Source organism: Phalacrocorax aristotelis, chromosome 1 (assembly GCF_949628215.1).
Source record: "Phalacrocorax aristotelis chromosome 1, bGulAri2.1, whole genome shotgun sequence".
In the NCBI taxonomy this organism is placed as follows: Eukaryota; Metazoa; Chordata; class Aves; order Suliformes; family Phalacrocoracidae; genus Phalacrocorax; species Phalacrocorax aristotelis.
Window position 1 is genome coordinate 79,458,768 of NC_134276.1, and position 22,612 is coordinate 79,481,379.

The 22,612-nt window shown below is 37.5% G+C and overlaps 1 long non-coding RNA gene across 1 annotated transcript in view; it reads right to left on the reverse strand.

The window, feature by feature from the left end:
* Positions 1–16,750, reverse strand: part of LOC142052116 (uncharacterized) — a 42,078-nt gene extending 25,328 nt beyond the window's left edge. Inside the window, exons 1-2 of the long non-coding RNA XR_012658719.1 lie at positions 16,656–16,750; positions 11,124–11,315 (exon numbers count right to left, since the gene is read on the reverse strand). This is a non-coding gene — a long non-coding RNA (uncharacterized LOC142052116). The remainder of the gene's footprint in view (positions 1–11,123; positions 11,316–16,655) is intronic.
* Positions 16,751–22,612: the final 5,862 nt, after the last annotated feature.

The window sequence follows — 22,612 nt, forward strand, 5'->3', positions numbered from 1 at the left end:
TACCCTGCATTGCTGTGGCCTCACCTTGAGTGCTGTGTGCAGTTCTCGGCACCACAGTAGATTAAGCACATAAAGCTACTAGAGAGTGTCCAGAGAAGGGCCACAAAGTTGGTGAAGTGTTTACAGGAGAAACCGTATGAGGAGTGGCTCAAGTCACTTGGTTTGTTCAGCCTGGAGAAGAGGAGACTGAGGGGAGACCTCATCGCGGTCTACAGCTTCCTCACAAGGGGAGGAGGAGGGCAGGCGCTGATCTCTTCTCTCTGGTGACCAATGACAGGACCCGAGGGAATGACAGGAAGATGTGCCAGGGGAGGTTTAGGCTGGGTATTAGGAAAATGTTCTTCACCCAGAGGGTGGTGGAGCACTGGAACAGGCTCCCCAGGGAGGCAGTCATGGCACCAAGCCTGACGCTCTTCAAGAAGCACTTGGACAATGCCCTCAGAGATATGGTGTAAATTTGGGGTTGTCCTGTGCAGGAACAGGAGTTGGACATCATGATCCTTGTAGGTCCCTTCCAACTCAGGACATTCTATGATTCTTTGATATAACTGACAGTGTATGGATACAACATTAAGAGTAAACAGAAGTATAGCAAATGCTGATCGGTCAGAAGAGGAGCTTTATTTTGTCTATACTTCTGAAAACAAAATTTTTAGGTAAAACCTGTATTTATCATTTAACACTTGTTATTTGCCAAAGTTTTATTGAAATATATCTTTTTAAGGTATGGAGATCTTACATTAGAGCATCTATGTTCCTTAAATAGAAATGTGAAATGATAAAACTGCGTGCAGGAACAAATTCTTTCATTTAGATTCCCTGGTTCCCTTGCTCTAATGTTAATGAATTGGGCTATTTTTCCAAAATATATTTATAGTTATACTTTAGGCAACTATTCAGCTCTTTAAGGCTCTCCCTGCTCTATAAATATATTTTAACTACCATTTACCTGCTGATATATGCTTACAGGAATCACATTTCTCATTGGCAGTCAATATATTTCTGCCTTCATTCTAAGAAATCAATCCCAAGACAGCCAAAAATTAAGCATTCTCCCCCTCAATTCACTAGTGGACCCAAACTGTCATTAACATCATAACTAGATTTCACAACAGATTAGGAATGAAGGAATACCACCCTCATGCCTGATACCGTAACAGTCAGGGCACTTTGTTTTGGTTTTGGTATTAGAGATCTGACTTCCAACATCTGAAAAATCTTATTTTGGGTTGGTATACCTCCAAATCTTAAATTTGATAAAAAACAGGAAAAGAAGAAAATCAGATTTATTGTAAGTAAGGATTTCTCATATCTAACAAAAAAAAGAAAGCTTATGAATACTTACCACATTGAGTTTTATGTGAAATAAACATAAAATCCTTTCAGGTCTTTTCTATCCTGCTTTCCCTTTACCTCATTCCAAAATATCTTAAAGGCTATCTTCTGTCCATAAGGAAATGACCTCTCACTTGAATTTCTATACAGACTTTCAAAGCAGTGATACATAATTTATAGGTCTCACAAGTATCAACTGAAAAATGATTTTATATAACAATTTTTATCTCTTAATCTAATTTAGTTTATCCTGTCAAACTTTTAAAATTAGCTTTGATTTTTGTTAATTCAGGGAGATTAAGTCCCCTTCAGTAAAATTCAAGGATACGAAATTAAAAAAAAGTTTTTTGGATTCATCTAGTTGTTAAAGAAAGTAAGATTAAATTATTAGTGTCTCACACAAAACTAATTAGAATGCCCTCTAAATTCAGAAAAGGGAAGGTGGAGAGAGAAGGGAGAGGGCAGGGAAAGGGAGAGGGAGAGGGAGAGGGAGAGGGAGAGGGAAAGGGAAAGGGAAAGGGAAAGGGAAAGGGAAAGGGAAAGGAAAGGAATTATAGCATTTTCTCATGTTTTGCAAAAATGCTGTCACTTAGTCTCACTTGCATTTTCTCATTTACAGATTGCTGATACTTAGGATATTGGCTTTCATGAGAAATGTACAGGAGCTATTCCTTGATAGCAGAAAACAACATCTGGGAAGGTAAAGCAGCTTTGCTTTTTGTCAGCCAGAACTTTGGTTATCTGGTTCCTCTAACATTAGTCATCTTGTGTTTACTCTATTCATCTAATACATGAGAGGATTGAAAATCCTTCTCTGCCTGAGGGATTTAAACCTTTCTCATCTAAACTAGAACTGGCAGTACATAAATATAATGTGTATTAACATAAAAAATGCATAATAAAGAAAATTATCCTTGCAAAGATAGTTTTGAAATTACACAAAGATTGTGCCAATTCTTTATCAACATGCTATATAAAATCTACATGAGGGATAAGTTTTCTCAAAAATACCTCACTTCTAAACATATTTTTGTTATACTCATTCTGATTTGTAATTTCTTTGCTTGTATTTAACAGGAACTATTTCAAAGCTATTTGCATAAATGTGTGGTACTTTCATGAGTTTGATGTAACAGGCTCCAAATATATATATTTTATTATAAGGGAAGAGAGAATACTACGTTTCTTTATTAATGATGAAATAAAATTAAGAGAAGAAATCCTCTGTTTATTCACCACCATTCTCAGAAGGGAGAGCTGCTCTGAAGGGAGATCTGGATAGGCTGGAGGAGTGGGCCAGCAAGACCTTATGAAGTTCAACATGGAAAAGTGTAAGATCATGCACCTGGGAAAACATAATCCGGGAGTGCAGCACAGACTGGGATCCACCTGGCTAGAGAGCAGCTCTGTGGAAAGGGACCTGGGGTCCTGGTGGACAGGAAGCTCAACATGAGCGAACAGTGTGCTGCTGCGGCCAAGAAGGCCAACAGGATGCTGGGTTGCATCAAAAAGGGCATCACCAGCAGAGAGAAAGAAGTCATTTTCCCGCTCTACTCAGCGCTTGTCAGGCCACACCTGGAGTACTGCGTACAGTTCTGGTCCCCGCTATACAAAAAGGATGTGGAAAGGCTGCAAGGGGCCCAGAGAAGGGCCACCAAGGTGATCAAAGGACGGGGAAGCCTGCCATATGAGGATAGGCTGGGAGAACTGGGTTTGTTCAGCCTTGAGAAAAGGAGGCTCAGAGGGGATCTCATCACCGTGTACCAGTACTTAAGGGGTAGCTACAAAGAAGACGGAGACTCCCTTTTTACACGGAGTCCCATGGAGAGGACAAGGGGGAACGGACACAAGTTGCTCTTGGGGAGATTCCGATTGGACACCAGAGGGAAACATTTCATATTGAGGACAGTCACCATTGGAATAATCTCCCACGGGAAGTGGTTGACTGGGCCACATTGGACACCTTCAGGAGTCATCTGGACAGGGTGCTGGGCCATCTTGTTTAGACTGTGCTCTTCCTAGAAAGGTTGGACTAGATGATCCCTGAGGTCCCTTCCAACCTGTGATTCTGTGATTTTTTGGTAAGTCAGATAAAAGGTATTAATTAATCTTAGATATTTTTTTCCTGAAAGTAAACAAAAATATCTGTCAGGTATTACATGTTCTCATTCTCACTTAGATCAAAGAATAAATACCACATGTATAAAAATACTATGTTCATCCAGCACCTTGTGCTGGGCAGGTGCTTTTCTCTCTCAAATAGAGGTCCCTATATTATACATGCTGAAGTAGAAGAGATAGGCCAGAAAAATCCTCTAGAAAGATAATAATCCTTTTATTTCAAGTTTAACTGTTAAATTTAGCAAGAATTTCTTCTAGAAATTGCATTCATATCTCCATCACTCTACGATACTGTGTTGGCATGGGTCTTACACAGAGCTTTTAATTAATGTTTTATCATTGAACATTAACCATAAGCATATATCTATTGCAAAGAAGCCCATCTAGCATAAATTTGTCCCCGCATCCACTTGGAGACGTAGCTATTTAAATTGGATGCAACCCAGATACAGAGAAGATAATTTTTTGCACTAGTAGAAAAATAGCTCCATATTATCACTACTGTCTGAAGCAAGGAAGAAACAAAAAAAAAAAACCAAACCCTCACTTTACTTTCAGAATGTATCTTCCTGAACAATTTTCACCTTTTCAAACTACCAAGTATCTTATTTCTCTAAATTTTTTTGTTAAAGCTCCTTAGACTCCCCAAGCAATATTTCATTGCTTTATATTTCCACCAGCAGAATTATTAATTAGCTTCCTCATATTCAAAAGAAACTCCTTATCTCCATCGTACATCTGGAAGTGTTGAGTTATTAAATATAAATGTGATATAAAATATTGGGCAGAACTCAAATCAACCTGTTCCTGAAAAATGTATTTTTATTTATATATTTTTTCTTTGCCCTTGTTAATCACAGTTTTATATAGATTATATATGTGTGTATGTATATAATGTCACAGTTTCAAAGGGAGGAAATAACTCCTAATTCCCTCATCCAAATTATCATAGGAAGCAAGATATTGACTTTCAATCTACTAAGCCTGAACAGGAACTTCATCTGGGGTCTCCTGTTTCTCAGACAGGGACAGCATCAAGAACAGCGCTCTCTACCACAGCGCAAATATCCAGTCTTTGAAAAAAATACTGTCAGTGAAGCCTACATGAGAAAAGGGATCGCAGATTGTGTATTTCAAGTAAATAAAAGCAAATTTTCACAATAATCAGCAAAATATAGAGGAAATGAAGAGGAAATATAGAGGAAATGCAAGATTACAGAACTTGCCTTTACCAGTCAGCTAGCCCACTAGCTGCTTATAAACAACCATTTTTCAGCTTGCTGGTTTTTTTTGATCCCACTGAACAGGCCCTTCTTCATTGGTATGGAACAGAGAAGGTAGACTGAAAGTACTAGTCTCCTTTCCACATACACTACCAAATCCCAGGACAAGGAGAAAGAAGGTGGTGAAGAAAGAATTCCTCCTAGTGACTTCATTTTTAATTATAGATATTCAATAACCTGTATAAAAATTATTTTTATATTATGCATAGGAAAAATAGAGCTACAGATACTTGCATTTTTCAAATTGCTATTCTTTTTTCATTAGCTGTTTTAGGACCCAGAAGGGCTACAAATAGACTTTTCTGTTCTTGTGACTCTGCTAAGACACCTTTCTGCCTCCTCTAAATGGCCCAATTTACCCTAAACATAACCCTGTGCTGCCTCAGGTCACTATGTAGAGTCTTGGGACAAACAACTTTTCTGTATTTAGAAACATGATACACTTTTAAGGCATATGATCCCATGACCTTTCATATCTAGAATACGTGACTCTGGAGATTTACTTAAAAGCTCAATAAATTCTGAGACATCAGATTTTTCTTTACTAAATGGAGAATTCGTAGAATTTTTATATTTTGAAGCCTTGTAAAATTTATTTGAATAATCTGCATTTGGCCTTATTATAATTAAAGTTCCAGACTGTGTGCACAAGTAAAATAACCCCTAAGTATTTCCAAATGTTATATTGCACACGTAAATGAAGTAATTGGCAGCAGTCCCATGCAAAAGTGAACCATGGTATAGTTATGATGTAAAAGTGTGGCTATTCATGTGGATTGACGTAAATATCTTATAGATGGCTTTTTTTCATGCCTGAGGAATAAACAATATAGTATAGTAATGCCTATCTAAAAAGAAGAAAAGTTACACATGACCTCTGTGTGTGTATGTCTTCTCATTCTCTCTGTATAATCAAATATAAGTATCAGTGACACCATCTTGCCTTATTGGTAACTTAAAACATTATGCATCATCTAATTTTTCAGATACATGAAAAATAATTTTTACCATGGAAAACTGTAAGATACATTCAGCTTTAAAAACTGTTCTCTGTTTCCAGTTTCCTATTTTTCATTTTGCATTATGGATTGTGATGCCCCCTAAGGAGCTACATCATGGATGCTGGCAAGACCTTAGCTACTGGGTCTACCTCCCTACATAATTCTGCAGAGCCATCTGAGACAAAAATGTATTTGTAGCCCTTGTGAATTAAGGAGCTGCGAGAATTCAGACACCTAGACAAGAATAAAGAAAAATATTTCTATTTCCCGAATCCAAATCCCACTTCTCCTGCAGAAGAAACATCAAAATGAGTGCTATATAAAATACCAATTTTGCTATCCTAAGAGATCTTTACGTAATATATATTGTATAAGAATGTATTTCCCTATTCAGTTCCCAGAAGTTCATCAGTATAAATCAGAGGTTTCCAAACTGTTGTCCACAAAGACAGGGTAAGCTATCTGCTTCAAAGAAAGATATTAAACTGTATTTCTAGTATTAATTTAAAAGATACACAGTTGGCGAGGAGGAGCTTTTGAATATTGATTGTTTTCTGTTAATTTAAGTCTGGTAACTACTTCTGTTGACCAGCAAATAGTGTCTATCTTGCTTTATGCATTTACATTCCACTGATTTTTTTTCCCCCAAATACCTTTTCTAGTTTGGAATTTTTCAATACTTTTTAACTAAGCACTCAGCATCATAGCTTATATATACAGCCAGCAGTGTATCAGTGCTCTCTAGTTTTCCCATCTAGGGAGCTATACATGTTCATTCACTCTCCGCTGCAATTCCTTTTTTTCCTGATAATTTTCATGTTATTTCCATCATAGCAAAGCAGAATTTCAGATCTAATATTAAATTCTTTAGCCTATTTTCTAGCTAGAAAAATCAGTGGGTTTTCTGACTGCTATCATCTCTCACAAATCAGTTACTTTGATGCTATAAATTGTCATTTTTCTCCATCATTCAATTGAAATATAATTTAATGAAAGAATGCCTTATTTTTTAATCATAGTCATAACATTTCTAATTTTTAAACTGAGACACACAGTTATAAAAGTAGAGAAAGTCTCTTTGGAAAGTCTCTCTGCTTTAGCTGGTGTAACAGGTACTATCAGGACAAAATTGTTGTTTATTTTCCTTAAAGACCTTTTTCCATCTCCTTTGGCCATGTGCAAACTGGAATAGATTTATTTTTTGTTCCCCAAGAAACATCAAGGAATGAAGAAATATACAATAAATTGTTTTATATTTTCTTGTTTGGTATTTTTAAGAATTTTATAGAAGGCCATTGCCAACCTCACATTAGTTGCTATGTGAAATTTTATTGCCCTTGATACTGGTTGCTGCATATTAAACTTTAGTTCTGCAGAATCATATGTTAATATAACATAATAGATAATAGATTGGTGATGGTTTTACTGACTTCACAGAGCAGGGCTTCATGGACCTCAAGAGAAACAGAAATTGTATGATCTCTGAAAGCAAGGTCAGGCTTTGCAGGAAGATTACAGAGCTGTGGGTTGCATATGCAGGGAGAAGACATGTAAGGCCAAAGCTGAACTGGAGTTAAACTGGTTAGTGTTGGGACAGACAACAAGAAATGTGTTTTAAAGTACGTTAATAGCAACAAGAGGTACGAGGAAAACATTGGACCAATGCTTGATGAAAAAGGTCACCTGACAAATAAGATTGAAGAAAAATGTGGAGGCATTCAATGTGGTTTTTCGCCTCGGTCTTTAGTAATACTGGCAGACCTTGGGCTGCCCAGTCCTCTGAGTTTGAGGACCACAAATGCAGGAACAGTTACTGTCCTTCTGTGGACACTGAAACTATAAGGGACTGGTTGTATCAGCTGAATGTTCACAAGCCCCATGAGGCCTGATAGGATTCATCCCAGAGTTCTGAAGGAGCTAGTGAATGTTACAACAAGACCCCTCTCAATCATCTATCAAAGGTCTTGGGAGTCTGGGGAGGTCCTTGCTGACTGGAAGCTAGACAATGTTATTCCAATTTACAAGAAGGGTATGAGAGAAGACCCAGGGAACTACAGATCTGTTAGTCTAATCTCTGTTCCTGGAAAAATTATAACGAAGATCATACTAAGTACTATTGAAAGGCATTTAAAGAGTAATGCCATCATCAGGCACAGTCATCAAAGGTTCACAAAAGGAAAATTCTGTTTAACTAATTTGATATCCTTCTATAAGGTCACCCACCTAGTGGATGAGGGGAAGGCAGTGGATGTTGTTTTCTGGACTTTAGTAAGGCTTTTGATACTGTCCCTCACAGCATCCTTCTGTACAAGTTTTCTGACTGTGCTTGGGGTGAAGAACTGGCTGAACAGCACGGCTCAAAGGGTTGTACTGAATGGGGCCACATCTGGCTGGTGACTGATCACCAGTTGTGTTCCTCAGGGTTCAATCCTAGGACCACTTCTCTTTAATAAATATATCCATTATCTGGATGCAGGACTTGAATGCACCACTAACAAGTTTGCTGATGATACCAAACTGGGAGGTGCTTTTGACTCTCTCCAGGGACAGGAGGCCTTGCAGAGGGGTCTAGACAGGTTGAAACATTGGGCAATCATGAATGGGATGAAATTTAACAAGTCCAAATGCCGTATTCTGCACCTGGGACTGAGTAATGCTGGACACAAGTATAAATTGGGACAGGAGTGGCTGGAGAGCAGCCCTGCAGAAAGGGATCTGGGGGTCCTGGTCGACAGCAGGTTCAATATGAGTCAGCAGTGTGTCCTGGCAGCCACGAGGGCAAACCACATCCTGCCATGCATCAAACACAGCATAACCAGCCGGTCAAAAGAGGTGATTATCCCGCTGTATTCAGAATTGGTGCACAATTTTAAAAGGATGCACAATTTAAAAAGGATGTTAAGCTATTTGAATGCATCCAGATGAGGGCAACAAAGCTAGTGAAAGGGCTGGAAGGAATGTCTTATGAGGTGCGGCTGAAGACTTTGGTCTCATCTAGTTTGGAGAAAAGGAGGCTGAGGGGCAACCTCATTGTTCTCTACAGCTTCCTGAGGAGGGGAAGTGGAGGGGGAGGTGCTGATCTCTTCTCCCTGGTACCCAGTGACAGGGAATGGTTCAAAGCTTCTCCAGGGGAGGTTTAGACTGGACATTAGGAAGCAGTTTTTTTACCAAGAGGGTGGTCAAACACTGCAATAGGATTTCTAGAGAGGTGGTCGATGCTCCAAGCCTGTCAGTGCTTAAGAGGCATTTGGACAATGCACTTAATAACAGACTTCAACTTTTGGTCAGCCCTGAACTGGTCAGGCAGTTGGACTAGATGATCATTTTAGGTCCCTTCCAACTGAAATATTCTGTTCTGCTCTATTCTGTTCTGCTCTATTCTGTTCTATTCCATTCCATTCCATTCCATTCCATTCCATTCCATTCCAAACCCATGAGGAAAATCTAAATTTCTGCCTTTAAGATTAAAGACATAAACTGCATCTGAAGAAATACTAATCCTACTTCTCATTTTCTAACCTAAAAGAAATCCTCTTCAGAATTCTGCAACTCTTAATTACCCATTCACTCATATAAAAATGACCACTGCTGTGCTAAACCTGTTGAGACCTTAAAACCCAGCTGAGATCATCTCACAGTAACACTAAATAAGATTAATAATGATTATCATACATTTGGTTTATATAATAGACTGAAAACATTTATTACATGTCCATCACAGAAAAGCCGCAATGGGTGTGTATATCTCTATTTATCTTAAATATTGTAACTGAGACTTTCTATTGCAGATACTTACGCAATATGAGAGTATTTTTCTCTCTAGATTCACCATTGTACTTTAAAAGGCCAGGGATTTTTTTTTTTAAGCTGACATGGGAAAGCAAAACTTTCTAAGCATTTATATAGGAAAAAAAGAGATTTAATCATTTAGATTTACTTAGAAATTTAGATATTCTCTAAGCTCATATTAACAAATGTAGATAAAGCAGTCATGATTTCTGTGTCAAGTAGACTTGAAAATAAATGTGTCCTATGACATCTCCACATAGTGTTACACCTGTTCAAATGAGCATGGAGCATTCATGCAGCATGGTTCTTTCTTTAGTATAATTTTTGACTGTTCTTAAAAATGCAGTCCCACAGTCACAACCTGGCTCCTACTTATGGGGAGACACAAGAATGAATTAGTAGTACTGCTTTTGGGAAACAAACATAACTTTATTGTTGACATCCTATTTATCCCCTGTTGAGAAACAAAGTATCTGCATGTATTTTTGTGTATTGAAATGATGAATTATAACTGTTAAACAAAAATGTAATGCATTTTTTACATCCACTGAGTAGACAAATTACCATTATGCTGTGCAAGTAATACTTTACAAACCCATTTGTCACACAGGAGAGGTGTTATATGCAATCTGATCCATGCTGCTTAATGTATGAAGTGAACCCTTGATTTTATTCAGCAGATATAAAACAATAACAACTAGCTTACATTCCAGAATCAGTGACAAATACTTTGTTTTCTTAAAAAAGCAAACAGACAAATATTCAGCATCTCTTGTGCATTTGTAAGAAAAATCTGGGATTACATTGCATTTTCACTGGCACTAAGTATACTGAAAACTTCAACATATCACACAAATCACAGCAATTACTACATTATTGTTACCAGTTCTATAGAACTCACTAAACTTTAAATAAATTCAGCATGCTGATGTAAATCAGCAAATATTTCACCAATTTAAGTACAATTACAGTGACTTATAACTGGTTTAAGTGACAGTACTTCTATCCATTCAGTACAATTTAAACTCCAATTTACAGCAGTGGATGACAAGGCCATGGGTATGATTTCCACTACACAGGGCATTTATTAAGATCTTAAGATGAAGTAGGATAAGAATTTCAACAAGTGCAAGGTAAAAATTAACTTCAGGAAAGGGATCTAGAAAGATCTCTTCAACAACACCCTCATGCTGGAGATGCCTAAAACACCAGCAACTTCCTTGGCCTGAGTATCAACTTCTAAGTCAAGTGCTGTTCCCAGGCTGCAGAACGTCCTGCTGCCTACTCAGGCACTTAGTTCTACCCTGAACTCTCCTGGTATTTAAAAAGAAGGACTAAATACAGACATCTATACCATGGACTTACACATCAAACTTATTTGTCTAGATTCTTCTTTAGTATCAATAAAGAAACACTGAGATCAAGAGTGAAAAAGCACATTAATCTCACTCTCTTACTAGTTCACATTCTATGTCCCTAGATATTCCAGAACAGGAGGCTAGCTCTGCACACAATAGATGCAAATAGAAAACTTTATACGTGTTCAGCATGGTATAAAGGATTTTTGTAATAGATAAGTAGATAGAGTACTCACCTGTATTTGTTTTCCTTTCCAGCTTCAGGATACAAAGCATCACCAGTTTCCTTCCTTCCAGCTGGGCTGCCAATACCACAAGCATTATGGAGTCAGAAGGTAGGGTACAGTTTGACACTACAAGGCTGAATATAGTTGCCATGTCTATAGATGCTGAGTGCCATCTGAAAAGCTGCAGGATATCCCAAACCCCTGCATGTGACAGATATGGCAAAGAAACAATAGATTAGTAGCCTACCAGGACACCTAGAGAAATAAAAATAACAGTAGATGCCAATGTCTGTGTAGATACAGTTGAGCTGAAGTGACTATAACTACGACTTTCAAGAAGATATTTCTAGATTTTCTTACACCATGTAACTTAAATTTATGATTTGCATTCTGGCTTTTCCATTTGGAACTTGTAAATCCAAGTTTCTAGTTGATATTTGTTGAAATAGAGCCTTTTGTTTAAGGCTCAAGGATGGCCCTTTTTATGATACCACACCAACAATGCTAATTCTTTTCTACCATAAAAAAAGCTGCTAGAAAAAACCTGCTATTCACTTATGAATAGTGACTATTGTCCATTGATTTGTGTCAGAGATGAAGTAAAAGAGAGAAGAAGACTAACCACCATGTCAGTGGCCTTTAGTGAGAACAACAGAAAATGTACATAGATTACAGCCCTTGAGCAAATGCAGTAGCAGAAACAAATAACATTGTAAATAAAATATACCTATTTTTAAAAATCATGCCTGCTCCTAAGTCCTGTTGACATGAATGAAAGCTTTGGCATTGAGCTCCAGAGAGGCATAATCCTCTTGATATTAGCAAGTCATCTAGATCAGTCTTCTGGAGACTGTTAAGTCATGGTCCAGGAGCCATGCAGGAATTCAGTAGATTTGATGTTACAAGAACTACAAAAGAGACTGTATGTGTACAGGTATATGTGTATCCATATGTATCTTTATCCTCCCAACTTAGCTGCAGGCTCAGCTCCGTTGAGACTTAGAAAGAAGAGCGAATACAGTTATCTTGATCTCAAATTTTCACACCAAACCTATTTGTCTAAGCATATCTTTACAGTCAATATGCAGAAACTGGTATCTAGACTAGCACTGAGCACATAAACCTTATCTAAGGACTCTAGTTATGTCTTTGGAGAGCCTAGTGCAGCAGGCTTAGCCTGTGATAAGTGAGAGAGAGAGAGTAGTAAAAGTGATCAGAAAACCCCACCATTTTAAGAAAATTTCGATTTAGAAGTCCTGTTTATATAACAGCATGGTACACGTCAAGGTAATAATCACACAGAAGCCAGAAAGAATTACCTATGCATAAAGAAAGGCCATTCTCTCTTTACATTTCCATAGGAGAGTTCCTGTGAATGTGTGAACAGGATAGAGAAAGTGTATGTTCACAGGGAGGAAAAGAAATGTCACTGCAAATAGTTTGGGATGCAAAGAATTCAGAACAGGAACAGAAAAATCACTTTTGCAGGCCATTATATAAAATTATCATTAATCAGGATGCCGGCGTTCTGGAGCATACCATGAGTTTCCAAATTCCTGACCCCCACCAACTCCCAGCCACATTTTTACAGCAGTTCCCAACAATTTTGTGTTCTCATCACCTGATTTCTGGCATCCTTAATGGATGCAAAACCACAGAAAAACATAGAAAAATATATGACAGGAGCTATGCAGCCCAGTCAAAGTCTTTGGAGGTCCTGTTCTCCTTCCTGTAGCAGATGATGGCAAAAAGAAATTAATCTCTTGTTGGTAGTATTGTGGTTTGATACTTTAAGTGTCACTTTCATCTTTTACCTTAAGTTTCCATTTTGACTTTATAAAAACGCTAACTTTTTCAAGTGTTTCTATTCTTCCATTCTTTTCTGTATAATGAAGGCATTTCCATGAACTGGTCTTGTTCCTCAAGGATTACTTAAATACAAACTTCAGGAAGGCTTTCAGTGTTCTGTATTCAGTTCTGCATCTGCATTCAGTTCTAGGAATGCATTGAAACAATCTTTCATCTGCTTTTCTTGTCTCAAAATGAATATCTTCCTGTAAACAGGGTTAATGCCTAATTTTGGCACTTTTTTATATATCAGTACATATTGGTAGCCTGATAAGCTCCCCTTTCCTCTCCCATTATTCATTTGTCATTAAGAAGATTAAAATAAAACAACAAAAAAAGAGCTACATACTCTGGGATTTTTTTTTTTAAGTTTTAAGTTTTCCAGAGTTCTTTCTCTGATCCAGGACAGGCAGTTTTACCCTGTGCAAAACTGAATAAGCATATAAAGACTAAAGCATTTCATTTTGGCCTGTAACCTTTTATTGCTCCTTTAAAAAAGATATGCTCATTGGCAGCAGATGCACCACAAAGAACTTGATTTCGGTAGTACCTCAATTTATTAACCTTTTAACACTGATACTGACACACACAAAAGATCTATAAATAATGTTACCTTACATTTTCATTAGTTCTTATTTTGGTTTCTATAAAGTGACTTGAAAAATATATCAAGACTGTAAGATGAGTTTACTTTGCCAGTCAGCAGTTGTCTTGGGTTCCTGTTCTCTTTTTAGCACCACTGTGGATGTCCAAATTGAAATCCCAACACCAATGAGCCAGAGCAGTTGTCTGGAATTCTCAACACTTTGTTCACAGCAGATGTTTTCAAGACAGACCTTCTCTTGACTGAAATAAAAGTGTTTATCTTGAGTAATACTAAAGCTGATACAACATTATTTTATTTTTAATTAAAAAACTACAGTGCCTGTTCCCCCCAAAAATAGATATTTTGAAGTATGAAGTCAATATCAAGTTAAAAGAGTAGTTAAATCTGTATTGAGCTACACGCATTGAAACTTTTCTGACATATACAGATAGCATCATGCATTACAAAATCTACCTTCTCAATGTATTAACGAAGAATAATTTTATGTTGGTGGGAGCTTAAATATCATGGAAAACATGGTCTCTACACCACTTTATTAACCTGAGGTGCTAGATTCTGATTCCTCCCCAAAGTTCTGTATCCACATTTTAGAAATTATCTAAGCATTACATTCTGCTCTGAGTACAGTTCAGTTCATTCCTATCATAAAGTTGAAGGGTGATTCAACTATAATAATTTTTCTAAATCATCTAATATAAATAACTACAAAAATTCAGTTACAATAACTATGTATAACAAACCTGGGTACCTTTAAACTGCAGCCTACAGAAAAAATTAATGTGTATTGTCAAGAGTGAAAGTCCTGACTCTAAAAACCACATAGTTAAAACAAAAAAGCCTCATCAAAGTAAAATGGAATTGTACATAAATGCCACCTTCTTTACATTAATAATTATGAAGCAGCAGATGTTCACATGCTAATGAACAAACAAGCCTGCAGGTGAGGCAAATGGATACTTATCCATCTTACATTTTTAGGGACTATGGAACTGATTATCTCAAAATATAAGAAGAATAACATTAATACCACACATTTTTAAAGTGGCCAGACAGCAGTTTTTTGGTTACTAAGAACACTGGTTCATAAGATTTATTTACCGAACATCCCTTACATACTTACCATCACTTAAATGCTTATAGTTTCTACTTGGGAAAAGGCACAATATTATAATCCTAGAAAGCTTTGTCCAGCTTCCATGGAACTGTAAAGAGGAAGATTTGTTGCACGAGATTCAATGTAAATAAAGTAAATCCTAGGGGTATTTGTTAGTTCTGGGTTGTAGCAGAGTTAGTACACAAAGTGTGAGAAGAATAACTAATAAGGATAGCTCCTCCCAGGCAGAAAGGAATGGCAAGGTACAGAAGAGAGCGGCAGAAGTAAAGGCACAGCTGCTATCGAGGTGAATTAAACTGACACAAATTAAGGATTAGACAAGAAGCTTGGACCCATTTCCTACTTTAATAGAGTTGTGCATAATGTAATCCCTTCATAAATATAACAAAGTCCCTTTTTAGAACCAGCTTTAGGCTAGTTGTAAACTACCTAATAGTATTTGTGGAAAGCAATCATGTTCTTCCCCAAGCTTTCTTTTACCAAGCCAAAGCAGCAACACTTTTTTAGGTACTCTTGTAATATAGACTTTATATATCCTAGTAACTGCCTTTGAATCTAGTAATGTTTAACCACTTTTATGAAAATGAATGACCATATCTGTAAATAGTATTCCAGAAAAATGTCTTATTCTTGCCTAGTGACATAGTACTAATATTCTGATAACCAAAAGAAGAAAGGTAATTTTCTAACAGCTAGGTTTTTATAAGAATGAATGAAAAATTTTCAGTGAATTTCCAGATGTTGGTGTGGAATAATAAAAAATATTTCTACTAATTTTCATATGCAACAGATTAAAGAACATAAACATAGTGGATCCAAACAACACTTAAAACATAATTGGAAACATGAATAACGTTAAAGGCAAATAACATGAAATAACATGAGTAACAGGAAAACATGTTTTCAAATGTAGTTTTCTTCTGTAATACATACACTCTAAAAGAAAGTTTACAGAGTATTCTGACTGGAAATCCTGAACATCATTCCATCAATCCTCCCTTCATGTTTCACTTTCAATAAAGTTTAAGTGAAAAGTCAAAGAAGGAAAAAGAAGTGCTATTTAATTTTTACCGGGAAAAGTAAAGAAAGTCATAGATTTTCAAGAACATTCTGAGTATTCAAAAAAAACCCTCACTGTTTTAAAGCTCAATCTTAGCAAAACTCCTGCCAGTGTGAGTAAAAAGTAATAGAAAAGAAACAACTTGTTTATTCTGCTTGCAACCGTTTAATGTGCATGTTTGTATCCTAAGGCACACAGACATTTTGTGGAAAACTTTTGGAGGAAGTGTGATCTGGGACAGCTCTTCTTTGGTGCTGGATGCCAGGTAACAGCACAGCAGAATGAAATGGGGGCTGGCCTATTACTACTACTGTGCCCTGACAGCAAACACCTAAGTCATTCAGACAACCACCATGTTTTCTATTAGTCAACAATATCCTAATGTTATATCCTTTGAGAAATATTTTTCATGTCAAAATCATATAACTTCACTGTTGTCTTCTTTTCCAATCTTTTCTCTAGCAATAAGTACCAGATTTTCTTTTTAATTTAATCTTTCACTGGATGAAAATTAGCCCCTTTCCCAAATGCCAAAATATTATTTTTGCTTGTTAAAAGTTGAGAACCCAGCCTTGGGGGGGGGGGGGGGGGGGGGTACCACAAAAAATCCAAAACACCAACCCCAAAAAAACATGTCTCTCTTTCTTTCTTTGTTTCTTCCCTAATGACAAGAACATGTGTTTCCCACCTTCTGACTGATTTTCCTAGCTCCCTTTCACAGGACAGTTGTGGAAACAATTCCAACAACCCTTAAGCAATTGCCCACCTTTCCCACCTGCTGCAGCATTTTCTGACTTGAGCAACAGTTTCCAAACCTTTCAGTCTATAAGTGCCTTCTCTGTACTATTTACTCTTTAATATATATAAAAAACTAATCATTTTTTGTAAGCAACAATAGAATAACATACTTACCAGGATATTGTAACTATTTCTTCAACCTATGTGGGTTTTCTGCAGGGTGGTGAAGGGAGATTTGGAGAGAGTGTATCACATCATAAGGTAGTTCAGTCAGGAACAGAACTGCAATGTAAATTTTAAAACAAACACCAGTACTAAAAGTGCTGACTTGTCAAGTAAACAATATTAGCACAGACAGTGAATAAATAGTAAATGTTTAACTCCTGTAAAGTCTGAAAGTCATAAGAAAGACACTAAGAAGTGAGGAAAGTGAAATAAAACCACTTAAATCCCATTATAGAAATTTTGATAAGAGGTACTTCAGGCATACTTTGAGGAATTTGAGAATACAAACTACAATAACAGTTCATGGACATCAGAAATGGTATTCTTATATTCACCCTCCAGGACACTTCAATACATTTACCTCTCACAGTACTCACCAGATCTTTCTTATAGGTACTATCCCAACCTGGTTGTCTGCTCAAAATATGTTGCAGTTCGTGGTCCGTGTGCCCAGATTGTTCTGCCCCAGTCAGCCTCAGGTCATCTCAGCCATGAAACCTCCTCCCCGCTTTCTTGGTGCACTATCCAGCTGACTCCCTGGTAGGTCTCTCCACAGAGATTTTTTCTCTGACTCATTTTTTCCTGACTCCACAGGGAGTGACTTTATGTTTTACTTCTGCTCTTCATCTTTTCAGGCTATGTCCTCCAGTGTGCTCAGCCAGAGAGCTCCTCTACCCAGCACTAAGCAGCAGGGCAGGAGCTTCTCCAGACATGCTGGCCCCCCTGCAGCCACACCCCCCAACAAAATGGTACTTCTGCTGTTAACAAACCAATGATGCCCACTAGTACTGAACTACCATTTTTTTCAATAAAAAGTTAATTGATATGAATTGAATGCCCAAAAGTCAGGAAGCTCAAATATTGGTGTGCAGTTCTCACTTACATTAGACCCAGACTTTCCACAGTTACGTTAATTTAATTGCCTTACACAGACAAGCGAACAGTTGTGAGGTATTCTCTACTGACCTAGGTTAAATAATTTACTGGGATGAGATTGTGATCCCTTTTCTTCTTTCGTCTGGAAAAACTAGGCAAGAAAATCCCCAAAGAATGGATCTCACCCAAAATAGTTATAATCTAGTGGCTGGAGAGAATTTTCATGCAATATGCAGGCTCTTGTCTCTCTGGCTGAGGATTAGGCTCTTTCTAAAACATTTCTTGAGAGAGAAGGCTGGCAGAAAAGATATTTATCTGTCCTTACAACAATAATCTGCATTTGCTAACCAAAGCTAGAATCCAAGCCTGTGTGCCTACTTTCTTAGGCGAAGGCTTTAACTATGAGGCAATTTCCCAGTCCAGTGTAATTCTGCCGCTTTTGTCTGTCTTGGATCTGAGAAAGCTTACTGATTAAGATGTTATCCAACCAATATAATTCTGCAGCTGTTCAGATACATTTGTACCTATATTTTGTAATGACAAAATGGAAACCAAGATATTATTCAAAAAATATTCTGACAGCTTTCTGCTAACCAATGAACAGAAACCCTATGGTAGTGTCTAAATGAGCATATGAGCTCCACCAAATACTAAATAATGAGTTGTCATCCTAGTCCTATTAATTTTAAATACAGATATTGTTACCTTTGGCAAAAGCATATAGTCTCTCAGTCTTTCCCGGTTGTGTAACAGAGGAGCATTTTTAGCATTTATTAATAACTTTAGTGGATCATATACAAGGAAAATGATAAGCTTTAATATAAAATATGAGAGGCAAAATATGTAACTCAGTGTAGCAGTGTTAATGTTGGTCTGGTAAACATAACTGTTCATTGAACTTTCAATTATTAAAATCTTAAGTTCCATTGACTTTTCTATTTTTGTTTTAGTGTTAAATAAGGAATTTGCATAATGAAGCACAACTTCAATCAATTCCTGAACTTGCCAATGAGCAAGGCAGTTATTTTTTTAATATTTTTTTCCTCAAACAAAAAATATCTCTAAGCAACACAAATTTATCTTTTTACTAGTCCTGTTACTTTTTTATATTACCTTAAGGGTACTCAGGTGTCTACATCCTTTTAAGTTTAGGAAAAGATGGCTACCTGAACTGAAATAAGCATGTGTTTAATTAGTTTATTTTGAGAATTGAAAACCTTTCAGATGGTGACTGAAATGGACAGGTACCTCCTGTACTAACCCTTTGACCAGAAATTACACACATTTAAATCGTCAAATAGGGGATGTCCCACAGTGATGAAGAACAACAGCTTGAATTTCTTTACAAACTGGTTGTGTTGGCATTACACATGAAAACAGAAGCCCTCACTGCATTTGATCAACATTGTATTCCTATTTTGACCAATTTATTACAATGAATTGATTTTTTTAAAAAAATTCATAGTCATGTAAAAAGAATTTAGTAGTATTTTAGCATAAGATCTTAATCACGGTATCACAGAATCATAGAATGTCCTGAGTTGGAAGGGACCTACAAGGATCATGATGTCCAACTCCTGTTCCTGCACAGGACAACCCCAAATTTACACCATATCTCTGAGGGCATTGTCCAAGTGCTTCTTGAATAGCATCAGGCTTGGCACCGTGACTGCCTCCCTGGGGAGCCTGTTCCAGTGCTCCACCACCCTCTGTGGGAAAAACATTTTCCTAATACCCAGCCTAAACCTCCCCTGGCACATCTTCCTGCCATTCCCTCAGGTCCTGTCATTGGTCACCAGAGAGAAGAGATCAGCGCCTGCCCCTCCTCGTCCCCTTGTGAGGAAGCTGTAGACTGCAATGAGGTCTCCCCTCAGTCTCCTCTTCTCCAGGCTGAACAAACCTGACTTGAGCCACTCCTCATATGGTTTCTCCTGTAAACACTTCACCAACTTTGTGGCCCTTCTCTGGACACTCTCTAGGAGCTTTGTATCATTAATGTACTGTGGTGCCGAGAACTGCACACAGCACTCAAGGTGAGGCCACAGCAACGCAGGGTAGAGCGGGACAATCACCTCCTGGCTAGCAATGCAGTGCTTGATGCACCCCAGGACTCCTTTGTCCCTCTTGGCTGCCAGGGCACACTGTTGGCTCATGTTCAGCATGCCATCCACTAGAACCCCCAGGTCCCTCTCTGCTGAGCTGCTCTCCAGCCTCTTGTTCCCCAGTCTGTATGTATATAGTTACAATACTTTGAAATGTTTTACGTCAAACATCTAATATATACTTTATGAATCAAGATATAATTTCAGTGTTCTTATGAACAGGAGATGTAGACGTCAGACTGAACTCCCCTACCATCTTTTTTTTTTCCTAAGAGTAATTCCAACCACTAGAACTGTAACATCTAGCACAAGTACACATAGAAAATATATTAGCTATAACAATACTTTGATGGTGCTACATAACTCTGAACAATTTTGCTGGTTTTGGCTAGGATAGAGTTAAATTTCTTCACTGTAGCTTCTTCAGTGCTGATGACACATTGATGTTTTCATTGTTAAGTAGTGGTTAAGAGTTGCTAAGTAGTCCCTATACTAGTTAGCCGGTTTCCAGCTTCCCATGCTCTGCCACGTGAACAAGAAGTCTGGGAGGAGGGATCACAGCCAAGTCAGCTGACCAAACTGGCCAATCGGATATTCCATATCATATGATGTCATGCTCAGTATATTAACAGGGGGAGTTGGCTGGGCTGGGGAGTGATCATGACTCAGGGACTGGTGGTGTTGAGTTGGCAGGTGGTGAGAGGTTGCGTCACTTGTTTTTATTCCCCCTTGCCCCCAGGTTTTGCCTCTCTTATGTTCTTGTTATTTTCCTTTTCATTATATTGTTAGTGTTGTTATTATTAGTGTTTTAGTTTAATTATTAAACTGTTCTTATCTCAACCCATGAGTTTTCTCACTTTCACCCTTCTAATTCCCTCCCCCATCCTGCTGATGGGGGAGTGAGCAAGCGGCTGGGTGGTACTTAGTTGCTAGCTGGGGCTAAACAACAACAATAACATTCAGCCCTAATACAATCTTGTATCTTTTCTTTTTATATTATTTTAAATATATGTGAGTCATATCTTTAAATACATGACTCATCCAGGTGGCTAGCTCTCAGAAGTAGGCCATTATCATGAAAAAGATACAGGCTCATACAATGACCTGACCAAAGCAGAGAAGACAAACAGCTTAAACAGAAGGTGATCGCTATTTTTAATCCTTATGACTTTTTTTACTGTATAATATATTTTTATTCTGCCTTTCTCTCTTCCCATTAACAGTCTATAAAATAAATGCCTAAGCTGAATAACCTTAACAACAATATTCATTTAATTATAAGCTTAATAAAATGCTTTTCATTTAATTATCTAGTTAGTCTGTGAGAAAAAACTTCCTTGAAAAATGATGGGCCACCTGAAGTTAGGTGATATGTCTTATTCATATTAGACAAAATCTCACTGTGCAAGGTGTCACACTCCTACCTAGTGAAACAACTTGTAGTACTGTATGTGGGATTACACATATTGCTCCTACCACTTCTGGAAGACCCAGTGGGATATTCGCGAAAAAATAAGTACCTCTGAATTGGAACTAAAACAGACAACACTTAGCTGGTAAGTGGTCCATGATTGATGGTTTATTCTAAAATCTTGCTAAACACAGACAAATTATTATTTTCTAGGATAGTATTTTACTTACCAGAGAGTAGCATTCAAGCTGGATAAGCTATTCACATTTAGAATGATGACTTTATCAATGTCTTTTCACATTTCATAACTAGTATACCAATATTAGCTGACATTGTGTACAGATGCATGGAAAGATGGACTAACTACACTTACCAATAATGCTGACAACCATTTTCTGAACATTAGATTCTTGCCGTTATCAGTTTCAAGAAATATACACTAAATGAATATGACTATAAACTAAATACTGCATGAATTAAAAACTGGCCACCAAGTTTACATAAAATAAATGTAAATTTTTTTTGCTAGATAATCTCCATGGGATGCCATTTTAATTCACTGCTTCTCTGTGTACACACAGAAGCATTTTATTTTCCCAGTGGGTAAACGAACTAAAATCATAGAATAATACCAATTCTTGAGCACAGAACTGTGATATCTTACTAGGAAAAAAGACACACATGGTTTTAAACAGAGGATGACAAAAAGAAATGAGAAAGCTGAGCACGCACAGGTCTTCAGATCTATAGATACCATAGAGATGTATCCTTATAATTTTTTTTTGTCCCTTCTTTTGAGAACAATCTCATGATACAAATACCAAAAAGGAGCATGTATAAATCATGCCATTCAGATAGGCAGTATGGATAATCAACTTACAATTAAAGAAATAAAAATTATCATTACTACCTGGATATTTTAGGGGAAGCATTGGGATTATCCACAGACACTTCTCTTCTACTTTTCATTCATCATCTGTTCAAATCTCCAGAAAATTTATGTGATAAATTATGAATGTGCTCAGACCTTGTGTTTATATACAGGTGTGTGGTGGGTTGACCCTGGCTGGGTGTCAGGTGTCCACCAAGGCTGCTCTATCACTCACCCTCCTCAACTGGGCAGCATAACAAAAGGCTCGTGGGTTGAGATAAGGACAGTGAGAGATCATTCACCAATTACTGTCACAGGCAAAACAGACTCAACTTGGAAAAATTAGCTTAATTTATTAACAATCAAGTCAGAGTAAGGTAATAAGAAATAAATTCAAATCTTAAAACACCTTCCCCCCACCCCTCGCTTCTTCCCAGGCTTAACTTTACTCCTGCTTTTCTCTACCTTCTCCACCATAGCAGCGCAGGGGGATGGGGAATAGGGGTTGCAGTCAGTTCATCACATGTTGTTTCTGCTGCTCCTTCTTCCTCAGGAGGAGGACTCCTCATGCTCTTCCACTGTTCCAGTGTGGTGTCCCACCCACAGGAGACAGTCCTCCACCAACTTCTCCAATGTCAGTCCTTCC